General features: G+C 41.0%; 1 protein-coding gene across 3 annotated transcripts in view; it reads right to left on the bottom strand.

Moving 5' to 3' along the window:
* The window catches only part of LOC137841420 (very long chain fatty acid elongase 4-like), a 48,066-nt gene extending 37,849 nt beyond the window's left edge, over positions 1 to 10,217 (bottom strand). For 2 of the 3 annotated variants that reach the window (XM_068654296.1, XM_068654307.1), the window contains exon 1: positions 8,919 to 10,217. The gene's annotated coding sequence lies outside the window, so the exon portion shown is untranslated. Of the gene's footprint in view, positions 1 to 1,666; positions 1,754 to 8,918 lie in introns of all 3 variants that reach the window. The other variant, XM_068654285.1, reaches the window with a different exon arrangement.
* Between the last annotated feature and the right edge of the window lie 4,339 nt (positions 10,218 to 14,556).

The following is a 14,556-nucleotide window of genomic DNA, read 5'->3' as shown; positions in this document are numbered from 1 at the left end:
GCATCTGCTCTTCACATAATCATACCCACCTTCCAGAAGTTACTGGCAACACACTCCCCCAGAAACACCTCTTTCACATCTGTTTCCATCAGCACTCCTCTGGGTCTCAGCAAGACTTGCTCAAGGGAGACAGATAACCACTGGAACTGTTTGTCCTTGGTATTCTTGGGATGCAGCTTACCACATGTGAAAGCATGACAAACTCTTGCATTCATAGTGACACCTGGCTCACCTGGGGCTAAACACACCTTCAGTGTCTGCTGGTGTGATGCCCACCTATAGCTCAGGATCAGACAGGAGCGTGGGGGTGGTTACATGCTTGGAGGCACTTCCAGCGACACACACATACGCACACAAAAGAAAACTCAGAGAGGAACATCTGCCACCCACTGGGAGCTGCTTGCTGCAGCACAGTTGCTGTGAATGCCTCCTCTCTGCTAACATGGAACAGGTTCAAAGTGGGGGGGGTTGTTACAGGTCAAGAACACAGAAGCAGAAACAAGGCAAAGCTAATCTACGGGGTATTAGAAGAAAGAGATGTGTAATAAAAGGTCAGCTAGTTCAAGAAAATGCCCTTTGATGTTTCAGATCTGACTGACATCTGAGAAGCCAGCTGCTTTATGGGGCTGGCAGCAGGAGCAACTGTTTTTCTCAGGCTCTTTTCTCCATGGCTGCTGCATGCAAAGCAAGGCATTCAGCCAGCTCGACCTGCTTTGAAAGATCTGCTTGTCAGGACAAGGGCATTCCAAGTCCTACAGCATCAGTGCAGTCGGTGCTGGGGAGACACAGACATATTTTAACACAAAGAGCCAGAATTCATTCTCATTCCTGTTCCCCTTCCATTCAAGATCATAAATGCAAAAGAGCCATGTTGCTGAGCTACTACTGTTCTGCCTCCCCAGCTTTTTTTTTTTTTTTTTTTTTTTCACCCAGCAGCAGCACTGCTGAGGGTGTTAAATCACAGAATGGTTTGGGTTGGAAAAGACCTTAAAGTTAATTTAATGCCACCCCCCCCCTGCCATGGGCAGGGACACCTTCCACTAAGACCAGGTTGCTCAAAGCCTCACCCAGCCTGGTCTTGAACACTTCCAAGGATGGGGCATCTACAGCTTCTCTAGGCAACCTATTCCAGTGCCTCACCACCCTCATAGTAAAAAATTTCTTCTGAATACCTAATACAAATATACCCTCTTTTAGTTTAAAGATGCTACCCTTTGTTCTTTCACTATACTCCCTGATAAAGAGTCCCTCTCCTACTTTCTTGTAGTACCTTTAGGTACTGGAGGCCTCATTTTTATCATACCTAGGAAACAAAGGATGCCAGCCAGCCTAAGGAGCCATGTCACTTAGATGGGAGAGAACTCAAAACCTTTGCTATCCTACTTTTTGTGGCACAGCCTTAGTGTTGCTAACCAACTCAAGGGACTGGCTTCAAGGATTCAGGGCTACATATAAGCCAGAAGACTGACATCTCACCACCTGACCTGGCTTTATTCAGTGATCATGGCTTAATATGCTTTGGGCATGACTGTACTTACACGTGGGAAAGGCACAAGAATCTCATATCTAAGCCAATCCTTCATTATAAAGGCACTCACTGGCTTCTCAGCTGGTGGAAGGGAAGGGAGGGAGGCAGATGAAACCCTGTCATTTCGGCTGCACGTACCTGGAACCACGTAATTCTGCAGAGGAGATGGTATTGGACACTGCCAAGAAAAGGACTTTGCTGTACTAAGGTTCCTCTGAATTAGATCTGTTTAGGGGTACAAAAAGTGAGTTGCTGTTACAAAATCTCTCCTATCCACAGAGCTCTAGGTAACATTTTCCTCATGACTCCCAATCTTCTCAGTCCCCCTTTTTTGACAGAGGGTGGAAGAAAACTGTGATTGACTTTAAAACACAAACAGATGCACACTGCTGCCAGCTACATCAATCCCAAGGCTTTTGCAAGGGAAATCTTTTCTGAGGGACTACATTTAGAAGAGAAGAGGAATCCATTGCTTTGTTCCACTTTGTAAACTGCTCCAGTCCTGCACTGAGAGCTGCATCATGGCTCATCTCAGGTCACATCATCCGCAACACCAGCATCTGCAAAGTCATCTAGATTTGGCTGCAGTCTGCAGTGCTAAACTGAAGCACAGCTCCCCAGCTCCACAGTCACTGTGCATTAGTGCTGGCAGGGCAGCAGGGAGCGCAGCAGACAGGGAATCAAGGCAGACTCACTGTGACCTTACAAAGTCAGCAAGGCTGTGGTGGAAGGGAGCCAACCTCTTGCCTTTCTGTCTTCTGTGAGTAAGCCTCCAATAGCTGGGCACAGAGAGTGGCACCTGTCACAGCCTCCATTTTTAATTCCCCAGTTGCTCTGCTCCCTTTTCCCCCCATCTCTGATGGAGGACAGGAGAGGTTACTGGATCACCTGGTCATTTTCAGCTGTCATCATGATCCTGAGCACCCTGATTTAATTCTAGGAAGTGGATTTGGCCCAGCTTCAGAAGCCAGGGAGTCAAGATTGACAGCAAATCATTCCTCTACCCCCAGACTCATATCATGTGCCCCTGTAACTCAGGCAAACATCTCTAGATGACTTGGATTTCTAGCCTATTCCTTTAGAGGTGACTGCCCCTTGGTCTTAACGGAAAACTTCATCACAAATGGCCCTCCAGGTAGGAATTTCTAAGCAGAGGACTATAAAATAATGGTCACACTTTTCAGAAAAATGAACTACAGTGGCATTATACATAAACAAAATGAATCAAGCAGAATAAAAATAAAAATAAAAATAAAAAATAAAAAAAAGTAATCATACCTGGATTCACCCAGGATGTCAGTATTGCACTGGTAATTAAGCCAAGTCTCCACAGTTTATAGAACAGTAATAAAAATTGATTTGTTCTTTGATTCCCTACCTCTTCTAACCCAAATTAGCCTGAAAGGGATGTGTAGATGGGTGTGTGAAGCCATTTCATATACCTATAGCCCCCATATCTTGTGTCTGCTCTTAGGCTTATATAAGGAAAAGAGACAGATGAAAATCTCTGAAATGGCAGCTGCAATGTAGCAGATTACTTTTTCCTCTTCTCACACCGACACAAGAACCCTATCTGCTTAACCAGGGAGCAACATTTTTACTGATAGATGCTGCTTTTACAGATTACAGTCAAAAGTCAGAGCTGATATTGTCTAAGGAGGTAAAAGTCTCCACATCAGCAAGTTGCACAGTCCTCACCACTGGCAAAATAACGAGGAGCTTGGGATGTACCTGGTAGTGTTTGTCAAAAGAGAGAAAGCTACCCCTACTGTGAGTATAGGCATCACTCCTACTACAGGAAGTGGAACACTAGGGCAGGCCTTCTAGGGACACGAGGATTAGCTGGGACAGATAAATATGACAGTAATAGAAAATGAAATGCAAGCCATTCGTTGCAAATTTAATTCTCCTCTTAGTGATGCATGTCCTTTTCATTTGCGAGGCTGATGTTGTCACCAAGGTCACAAATGTGCTGTCAGCTGCAGTAAACTGGTGGAAAACTGAGCATTTCTGAATATATCCTGGATTTCTGATGGCTTCTGCAAGTGCCTGCCAGGCACTTCCTTGTCTTGTCACAAGCCCCACTTGTACAGCTAAAGAAATTTTATTCATTTAGGGTAGAGAATATATCCCTCTTCCTCCCTAGCCAAGAGAAACTCTCCCTGCACAGTGCCAACACAGAGGGTTTAGAAGGGGTGAAGAACATTTCTCCCCTGGTTCTCTGGTCTTAAAAGCACACCAGTGGCTGAGGTCTGTGTTTCTTGCCAATAATCCAGCTCTCACAGCAAATCACAGAGCTGGTCCAGCCAGTACCGTACCCAGTCTCCAACACTGGTTTGTGCCAAAAGCTCTACAAGAAGCTGTGGAGCAAAGAGGTGCTAGAAAAGAATGCCAGTAAAATAGCACTTGTTTCATTCTGAGACTGTACCACTCTGAAATGTAAGAATATTGCTGCAGTCGTTATCTGCCAGCACCACAACAGTGCAAAAATCTTACTCTCTGTAGGCACACTTTGGAATGGGTGGGTTTCACCATCTGTCTGCTCTACACTGCAGAGAGCACAACTCATCCTGCACATGCTCTGACATGCAACAGCAGATAGTAATGGCTCCAGCCCCAGCTCAGAGTGGGCAGATGCAAGAAAATGGGATTTATCAGTTCATCTCTGTGTTGCTTGAGAGTTGCACTGGTATAGATCCACTGAATTCCACAGCACTGAGCTAGAATAATACCTCACTGGATCTGTTGTTCCTTCCCTTCCCCCTGCACTCACTCTTCACTCCAGCTATGACTTTCACATAATGGCCTATAGACAGGGAGATTTACAGAACAAAACACTGCTAGAGATGGCAGCTTGGCAAAAGCTTCTTCTTTCTCAGTGAAGCCACTTGTGAAATGGATTGGGGAACTAGCACATCAACCACCTGCAATAACACTTAGCACCTAGACAGTGATGGTCATCCAACAAGCGAAAGTATGGGGCTTCTCTTCCCTCTGTGTGTTGCTTTCCAGCTCTTTTAGCTGAGGGCAGGAAATGTTACCTGTACATACTGAAAGGACCAAGGAGGGCAACTAACAGGAATCATATTTTCTGACTCTCAGACTATTCCATGTCTTACAGACATGATTAACTATTTATTAAACCAACACACATCTGAGCTAAAGGAGATGAGACTGGCCATCAGGTCTTCTTGTCTCCATCAAACTTGTCCCAATGTAATGTAAGTGGATGATGTCAAAGACATCAGAGTCAAACACTGCCAATTTTTCTCTTAGCAACACCGACAGTTGCCAAGAGACAGCAACTTGCTGTTACTAGGGTGACACCGGGTACAAAAGCCACATGTCGCAAACACCCACCTGCAAAGGAATGCAAGAAACTCACCTTGACTCCCTCATCTCATCCTACAGGTGAGGAAGTAGGTAAGGAACAACTCCTCTAACGTGACAGAAATGATGCCAGGATAAAATAAGCTCAGTGTCCCTGACACCTCCGGCCTAAGAAGAATCCTGGTCCCCTGGACAGATCACCAGTAAGCTTTGTACTGCACATCCAGGCAGCAGCAAGAGGATGTTGCAAGAATGGAGGACCTGGTTGACATGAATGCTAAGGAAAGGTTACAGGTTTCATAAGGAGGAAACAACAAATACAGGGTGTCAGAGGTGTACTGGGACATCCAGAAACACCATCACTGAAAATCAACACACACAAGAGGGAATAGAAGACACGTGCTTGGGCTGATTGAATGACAGTGCTGTGTATTCTGTGAGAAGTAACAGCAGGGACAGGATACAATATTTTTGATTCTTCGTTGTTTGCTTGAAATATTTCAGTTCCTGAACTTTGACACATAAACCTGCAGGACCATGTAAATACCAACTCGTTTTGAGGCATCGACCATTCAGGCTATGGATTAAAAGAACAAACACCCTGCACAACCAGAGATAGACAGCCTGTATACTATAGTGGATTATTTGCCTTGTTCAGCAGTTTGAGGTTTCCCACTGTGCCACCATTATCACAGAAAAACAACAGGATAGCATCCCTCTTAGGAAAATGGAAAGGAGGTTGCCTACACTTCCTCCAGTCTGTTCATGACCCTCAACACTGCAAACCCACAGCCTCACACAGAATGGTTACATGACTCCATTTTTGACTTCGCAAATGTGTTAATTTTGTCTTCTCCTGCCTCAGAAGAAACCAAGTGTCAGTCCAGAATGGACCTTTTGCAGAATGATCTATATCTATCTGCTAGTGGAGCTGTGAATCTTGACATCAACACAGATTTTTGTCCCCTCTTACCAGAAGCCAAGTTCCCTTTCCTGGCTATAGAGAAAGAAAAAAAGGTCTCAGATGTTCCCTCCCTGGCCTAAAATTGGCTGACTGTAGCTCACACTCCAAGGACAAAGTAGGTGAAATATAAAATGGGTGGGAGTATAGACCCACCAAAATGTCCACTCTTCCTTATCACCAGTCTGCGTGGAAGTAAGTCAGGATGAACACTGCATTCTAGCAGAATGTGTGGTGCAAAGTCCTTCCATCCTAGTAACAGAACAGAGGGGCATACTTTGCTCTTAGCTCCATGCAAAGTAGCACATATCCTTATATCCTACCCAGCAGGTGAGGTCAAATGCTACAGAAGACTTCAGACCTGACACTTTAGCACACATCACAGCCATGAGGATTATTTCAGTCAAAGCAGATACTAAGCTCTGATCATCTCGTTCCAAATTACAGATTACTGCTACATGAGCCATGAAGGGGGCAGAAGAACATGAAAAACAGCTGACAACAAATCAAGCCAAAACATTTCTCTCAAAATGGAGAATGATACAAAAACTGTGTGTTTTGTTTGTTTGTTTATCAGTTCAAATACTGGTTAGGAACATTTCACTCAAAACTCTTAACAGAAAATGCAAGCAAAATATTTTTGATGGAATCTACACACACACCAAAATAATAATAAAAAAATTGATCTCTTGAAGTCACATAGATTTCAATTTCATCTGTTCATCTCATCACAAAGCACTGTGAGATGTATTCAGATAAAGTTTTCACTTCCTGAAAGCTATTCAGTTTTGAAAATATCAAGAGGTGGAAATACTTCCATTGGTCATTTCCTCCATGTGATAACCACCAGTTTCATAAGCCCTAATTTTCTATGCACTTGGATGCAAAAGAAAACGCTAGATCATTTGGCCTAAACTATCAGAGGGCATGAATCTATACTATCCAGTCCATTATATTAAAATTATTAGAGTATTTCAAAGACATCCATCACTAAGACCATTTATTATTTACTCAACTCTGGAAGGCTATGAGCCTCTAACTGCAGCTGAGGTCATCAGTGGCATTCTTCTTCCATCCTATCTGATTGAAGAGAAATAAAAATCCTGGCTAGTCTTTCTGAATGCGGGAACCATGCCATTTCACCTCACTTGATGTTTCCAACAAACCTATTTATGAAGCCACACAGCCTACCTCTGCCTTGGGACAGTTGGCTAGGAAGATGATGAGTAGTCTGGAATTACAGTAAGTTTTGATATGGGGCATGGTTTGTGTTAGGAAATGTGAGTTCCTTCACATGACTAAAATAAGCAGACCTGCATGTCATGGTCACTGTAAAGCATAGTATTACAGATGATCACCAGAGAAATCAAAGTATTAGATATTCGAAAGAGACTTAGAACAAAGATATAACTAAATTCAATTAGAATGATTTTGCTTCTTTTCAGTTTAGCCCCAACTTGAACAAAATCAATGTCTAGCTTGAATATTCAAATACCAAACAAGGCACAGTGGAACTGGCATTTATATGGTGAATGGAGTTCTGATATTTAAGGCAGACTCACTAAGGAAAAAATTATCTTAGTGAGAAAAAATCTTGAACAGATTCCTTGTGATTCACTGTGTTCTTCACTCCATCTGTTTCCCTTAATATCTAATGTAGCTACACATTAACCTCACATTTTAAGAATGAATTATGAAAGCTATAGCCAGCTTTATACTCTCCAGAGAAAAAGCTCCATAATGCTAAGCTAAAAGAAGTTAACACTTCTAAGTGGTATCTTTCAGTGTAAACCTGTCAAACTCTCCCAGCAGTACAAGCCTGGAACGCTAACCTGCTTTAATATGCAATAAGTTGTGTCTACTGTTTGCTTCTTCTCTATTTCCATTTCTTTGTTTTTACTTTATTTTTCCCCAATGCTTATTTTCTACAAGTGTGCTAAACCTAAGGCCTGAGCCTTTCATCAGCCCTGCAGTCAGAAAACTCCAGCAGGCTGCGCTGTCAGGAGCTATTGCTTCTCCTTGCTGCACACTATTTGCAAGCCCAGCCTGAAGCTATCTCAGCTGCTGGCAGCTGGGAGGTGCTGCGAAAGCAGGTATTATTTCTGGGCTGGAGTCAACGAGCGCAAGCAAGGCCTAACACAAAATGCTGATGAAAGAGAAGAATCACAGAGGTGCTTTGCAGCACAGTACAGCTCCAGGAGACGTTGCATCAGGGGCAGAAGCTTGCAGGAGGCAACTTTAACAGCATTCTCTGATAACATCAGAGGAAACTACTTCCGGCACAACCCTGACAATCCAGGACACCTGGTCTTCTCAAACTTGCCTCTTTATTTAACGCAAGCCCAGAACCCCACAGCACACCCAGCTTGTGTAGGAGGAAGTTCTGTGACCTTTGGGGAATTTACTGCTCCAAGAAATCTCATAATTAGCTGTCCAAACCAGGATTAGGACTCGATCTTAGTTTTCAGAAGAAATATCCTCTCCATGAAACTGCGTAGTTCTTGGCTACCCAAAGCAATGGAGCACCATAGAAAGTCACACAGTACCCTTCATTTTTAAAGAAAATGGATTGGTATTGAGTGAAAACAGACAATTTGTGTTCTCCTTTACATACCTTGTAATTATGGTTGGAATAAGCTGAAATTAGACAGCTGTATATTGCTAAACAAACCATAATTAATGTTGTTTGAGATACAATACAAATAGACTCACCAAACAAGTTCACTTTATTATTAATATTGTTTGTGGCACAGCTAGTCGTGGTGAGATTCAACTGTCTTAGCTTCAGGCATTTGATGTGGCTGCCTAGGCTTTCAGAGTCAATGAAAAGTACCAGATGCTTGTACAATACATCCCATTTCCATCATAATACAGACACCTCCACTAGACCAGATAACTCATGCTTTTTGTTTCTGGATATCATGGGAGTTGAGATAGCATGCTCAGATATAAATGTCTGTATTTTTGCTGTAGATACCTACAGGTAAGTGAGGTAAGTCCCGCTGTGTCTGCCTCTGAGATTTACAGGAATGTTCTGATCAGTTTTTATCCCTGAAGTTATAACTAAATGCTTAAATTACCATAAGCTGATATCCTTACCTTCTTGGAGACTTCGGAATTACAGGTTCCATCCAGGGCATTTCATATCTGCCCTTTCTAATCCTCGCTTTAGGAAAAGTTACTAATTGTGAGAACCAACTCTTTCATAATACTTTATGTAGGAGAAAATATTTTTGAGTACTCGTTTTAGATTAACGTCACTATCAGGATGCTGTTGCTTTCCACTAACTCTTGTCTCACAACACTGTTATAATGGTTTTAACAATATCTTCCCCTAGACTTGAGCCAACAAAGCACCCAGGCCTTGAACAAAGCCTAGTATCTGTCTGCCATCTTGTCACAGCTACTGCTGATGAATATTGATTATTAGCTAATTAGCCAATTGACACCCTCCCAGTTTTATTGTTGTTTTTTTTTTTTTAAGGAGTTTATCATGAGATCTGTCAGACTATTCAAGAATACTTCATTAACATAGCACTAATACTTGAACACTTTTGATGAATAATAACATACAAGACAAATCTCTTACCACGCATTCTTCCTACTTCCCTCCTGGGGTGACAAAGCCCAGCAGATGATGCTTCACAAATCTGTTTCCTTTCTTCACCCCAGAGATTATATCTGATTGTATCTAATTTTAATAAAGCAAACTTCACTAGAAATAAGGCTAAAAATTAGAAAACATACTACTTTTTTTTTTTTTTTCTTGGTACACTGAGAGACAATCCAAACCAGCTTTTCAGTAGTCTTGGAAGGTGTCAATCAGAAGAGTTAACATCCTTGCAGAGCTACTGTGCAAGTACACCTTCTTTGTTTCCAACATGTAATTGGCTCAATTTTAAATAGATTTTCCTGATCAGGATGAGACCAGCTGGCCTATAAATTGACCTTCTTCCCTCCTTGAAGTAATTAAGCTATTATAATGTCATAGACATTTGATTTGAGTTTTATCTTATTAGTTTTGAGATACTCAAAATTCAACTAGACTACACCCTGATCTAGCTTTGAAGATAGCCCTGCTTGAAACAGAGAGTTGGTCAAGATGACCTCCAGATGACTTTTCTAAACTATTTTTTTTCTACAAGTATTTAATAAAAGGCTTCTGGGAAAACCTGGCCAAGAGTCATTCCATAACTTCATGCCTAAGACAAGTGAAAAGCCCTGCGACTATAATAGAGTAACTCTGTAGAGCAGTAACAAGTAGCTTTTAAAAGATACTGGTGGACAAAAGCTGAAGATGTTCCATTAGTGCATCCTTGCAGTGAAGGTTAACTACATAATAACCAAGAAAGTAGAAAACAGGTCAAAGAAACTGACTCTTCCATCTGTTCAGCCTTATCAGGACTATTCTGTCTAGTTTTGGGTTTCCCAGTTGTCACACGTGGAAAAAAAATAGCTGAAATTGTGAATGCTAAAATGCTAAGAGGTAGCAGACAATTTATTTATTGTGTGCTTGAGCTCAAAAGTTCAAGCACAGGATTTCTAGCTGAAATCAGTAAGGAATGTTCATAAATTTAGATAGAACATGGACTAAAAATAGTGGCCCATCCTGAATCCTCCAGTTAATACAGAAACATGAGATAAAACAACAAATTAGAGCAACAAACTATTTAGATTGGGAAAACCAGGAGCATGACTTCCAGAATGAAGAGGTGTCACCAAAAATATTTCCCCAAAAGACGAAGGGCTCTCATAAAGAACAAGATGATCTTGTTTGGAGGAAAGATCCTGTAAGAGGGGGGGAAATCCTAGGGATCAGAGCTGAGTTGAGATTAATGCTGGGGGATTCTTAGGGTACCTGAGAGGGGCTTCACAGAAAGAACTGAGCTTTCCAGAGCAGCAACAACTTCTTTGTCAGAAAGGAAAAATGAGCTGTAGGAACTGTAGTCCTAGGCTGGGGAGAACAAGTGACTGATTGGTTTTGTGGAAGAATCAAGAAGATTAATGCTCCAGTATCTTTGGATATTAAACCCCCAGCTGAGGGAGTTTGGTTTGCAGTATAGAAGGATTGGGGAGGGGGATGAGATCTGACAGCTGTCTGTCACTGACTTCTGGCAGATTATAGGGAAGAGGAGGACAGTCTCTCCTCAAAGGCACACAGCAGATGAGAAACAGTAGTCATAGATGGCAAAAAGTGAAATTTGACTTGGATATGAAGAAAAAAAAAATCTTCTCTGAGAATGTTTCAGCACTGAAACAGGTAATCTAGAAAGCTGTGGAGCTTCATGCTTGGAAATATTCAAAGTTCAGCTGGACAAGGCCCTGAGCACTCCAATCTAGCTCTGAGTTGGATCTATGATTCTCACTCTACTTTGACAGGTTATTGGACCAAGTGGATTCTATAATCCAAATCCTTTTGAAAGCCAGTTTTGCCATAAACCAAAGTAAGGTCAAGGGGCATGCACAGGAGATACAGTTTTTAGGAGTAAAATAGCAAGATGGACATTGTCAGATCCCAGTGGATGTGATCAGCAAAATAATAGCTATGTCTCCACCAGCTAGCAAAAAAGAAACGTAAGTTTTCTTAGGCATTGGGGGTTTGGGGATAATGCACATTCCAAATTATAGTCTGATTTTAAGCCCTCTCTCATATAAGATAATTTAAGTGGTTTGGAGCTGTAACTATCTGACAGATAATCTTTTGCTTTAGCTTTGGGAAACAACTCCATCTAGATAACGGTAAAATTCAGTTCATACATCAACTTTTATATTGAGTCTACTTACTCAGAGCACAGCAGAGCACAAACTTTTGGTGAAACCCAAACAAACATTCTTCCTGATATTTTCCTTTGATTTTCTTCTTCAGTCCAAAAAAGAAGAAAAAGAGCAATGCACTTTGTGCTTTGAGTTAGAAGGGCTGAAATAATTTTCAGAACTCTTATGGTATAAATGAAGAACCACCCTGCATTCTAGCTCTTTTTCTCTCAGCTGAAGTGAAATATGATTACAAGATTCCCTACATGATTGGACAAAGGTAATCAGCATATCACTGAAAAGGTGATGCTGAGATATGCGGTACCATGCATATGGAAGTCAACGGTATACAATCATGTTGGCACAGCTACTGGTTATCACAGAACTTCTCTTTATTGTGTACCCACAGGCATAATCATTTTAACCACTGGCTCATACATATCATAGCAGAAAAAGAAAAAAAAAAAAAAAAAAAAAAGACCATTAAAAACAAACAAACACTGCCAATATTTTAACACTAATAGAGATGTGCCCACTCATGCCAAGGGTGAATCTTTCCCAAGGTTTTCTTCAATGGCGAGTCATTTCAATCTATCAATAACTGTTAGATATGGGCAAATATGGATCAAGTTTTTCTCCCAAATGATTTTAATATAGTAGCAGTTATTCAGTCTAAAGGAAGTACTATGTGTCTATTCGGCTTAAAGACTTTAAATGCCTTACTTACAAAGCAATAGACCCAAAAAGTGATCTCTTTGAAATAAATACAGTGCTGATTCAATTCTCTATCCTGGACTGAAATACCTTCCCCCTTCCCTACCCCCACCCCCTTCAGGAAGCCAAAGGTAGTGTAACAAAAAACAAACAAACAAGACAAAAAAACAAAAACAAAACAACAACAACAACAAAACATATACAAGCATAAAGGACACAAACAAGATTTAAAATATAAATATATTCCTCAATAACAAAAGTGAAACATTTCAAAAGCAGAGTTATTCTTTGCCAAACTCAAACTCCTCTTGCCTCAAGTTGTGCCAGGGAAGGTTTAGGTTGGATATTAGTAAAAAAAAATCATGTTTTGTGTTGTTTAGAAACTATTTTTCTAACAGAAGGATCTAAAGAGCATAAAGTGCTTAAAGCTTGACTCTGTGGAGAAGGACTTTTGGGTTATACTAAACAAACAAACAAACAAACAAACAAACAAAACAATAACAGCAATGGCAAACCTTCCCTGGAAGGGACTGAAGAATGAAGACTAACTCATTCTGTGAAAGAAGCTTAAAAGAAGGACTTAAAATCCTCCTCTGTTAAATACATATTTTCAGAAGCCAAAATCATGGATTTTCCTGTCTTCAGTGTGTTTATCCAGCATACAGCATGATCAGGTGCATGATATTTATTTCTCTTTATTTCCTCCCATCTAGCTGGTCAAGCCTTTCAAAGGAGTGATTAGTTCAGCCAAAGAAAGAATGGCATTCCAATACGTCTGAAGAGAAGCAATGGAAAAATCTAGCCTTTGATGACAAGAGCAGCAGAGTAGTGGTCACACACTGATAAAAAGTGATGAAAGGTCTTTCAAGTCTATTCAAAATGGCCATTGCTATGAGAGTGAAGAGATTTGCTGCTAGATGTGAAACAGGTAGAGGACACAAATACTGTTTGTTCCATATCAGTTTCCGATTCTGGTCACTTATGTAAGCTAATACTCTCCCAACTTCTTTTGGGCTCATTACAGTTCTTATATTACAGCTTGAGCTTGACAGCATAGTTCTGCCTCTCATTCAATATGGAAAACATGATGCTTTCTGCCCCTAATATAAGCATGTGATTGTAAAGAAAAAACTTTAATCTTAGAATTACTTTCACTTTGCATCAGTGATACTATCAACTCCACGAAGATAAATTCTCTTTTTTATTTATCTGGAGAAATATGACCATCCTTCACACGTATGTACTGACCAGTAACTTCGTCCATTCTGATGAACATAGACAGCCTCCATTTGTGCTGATGAGAAATTATCTTAACACCACTGTTCTTAAATAGGGTTTGTGCTATATCACCCCCGCCATGCAATGCAATGTTGGAAGTTTAATATTGAAGAAAAAAAAAATCCTTGCTCAATATCTATTATGAATACATTATTTTCTGTACACAAATGAAATAAGTCATAACTGTATGAAACAAGTGAGTTCCTGGTAGTGGTTAACTTTCTTCTGAAAATCTGTTCCTACTGCAGTTGGCTAGACTTTAGCTATTACTTGCAAGATAACAGCATCAGAATCATCCCCCAAAAGCAATGCTCCAGAACTGGTGCAGTTTCAGTTGTGATGAGTTTTTGTGATAGCTAAGGAAACATCATGCTGAAATACAGTCCATGTTCTGCAATACTGTGAATACTGTATGATGTACACATCTACCCAGTAGTAATTAAGTGAAAATGCTAAGAACATAAGCTCTGTCTCTCTATTCAGCACTTACAAAGCAGTGTCGGTGTACTAGGTCCAGTTTTCATCCTTCAGCAGAAGACAAGTACAACTGTGTAAAGTTATTAAGGAAGGTGAGAGGCTTTGCTTCATTACTGTTATCCAACCAACGAGCCTTTCAATGCAAAGGGGATAACAAGTAAAGGAGGAACAGACAAATAAGAACATGCAGAAGCACAAACCTAGTAGACAAAGGATAACAGAGACAGTGGCCAATTTGGATACTTATTGTTGAATGACCAGGAAGCTCCAGGCACAGCTTTGGAGGTGGCCAGTCTGGGCTTTGTAACTGATGAGAAGGAAGAAACAGGAGGATTTGGGATATTTGAAGGGCACCTGTGGGACTGCACAAAATTTGTTAAGGAACATTTAAGGGAGGGAGTTTATAGAGAAACAAAGGAGGTGAAGTGGATAGAAAAGAGTATAAAAGGGCCCAGTTTCATGTAAACCACTGTTTTCTAGTACATTTGTTTGACCAACCCTGCACTTGATCACT

The sequence above is a fragment of the Anas acuta genome, chromosome 1, assembly GCF_963932015.1.
Source record: "Anas acuta chromosome 1, bAnaAcu1.1, whole genome shotgun sequence".
In the NCBI taxonomy this organism is placed as follows: domain Eukaryota; kingdom Metazoa; phylum Chordata; class Aves; order Anseriformes; family Anatidae; genus Anas; species Anas acuta.
This window is presented reverse-complemented; position numbering and strand designations above follow the sequence as displayed.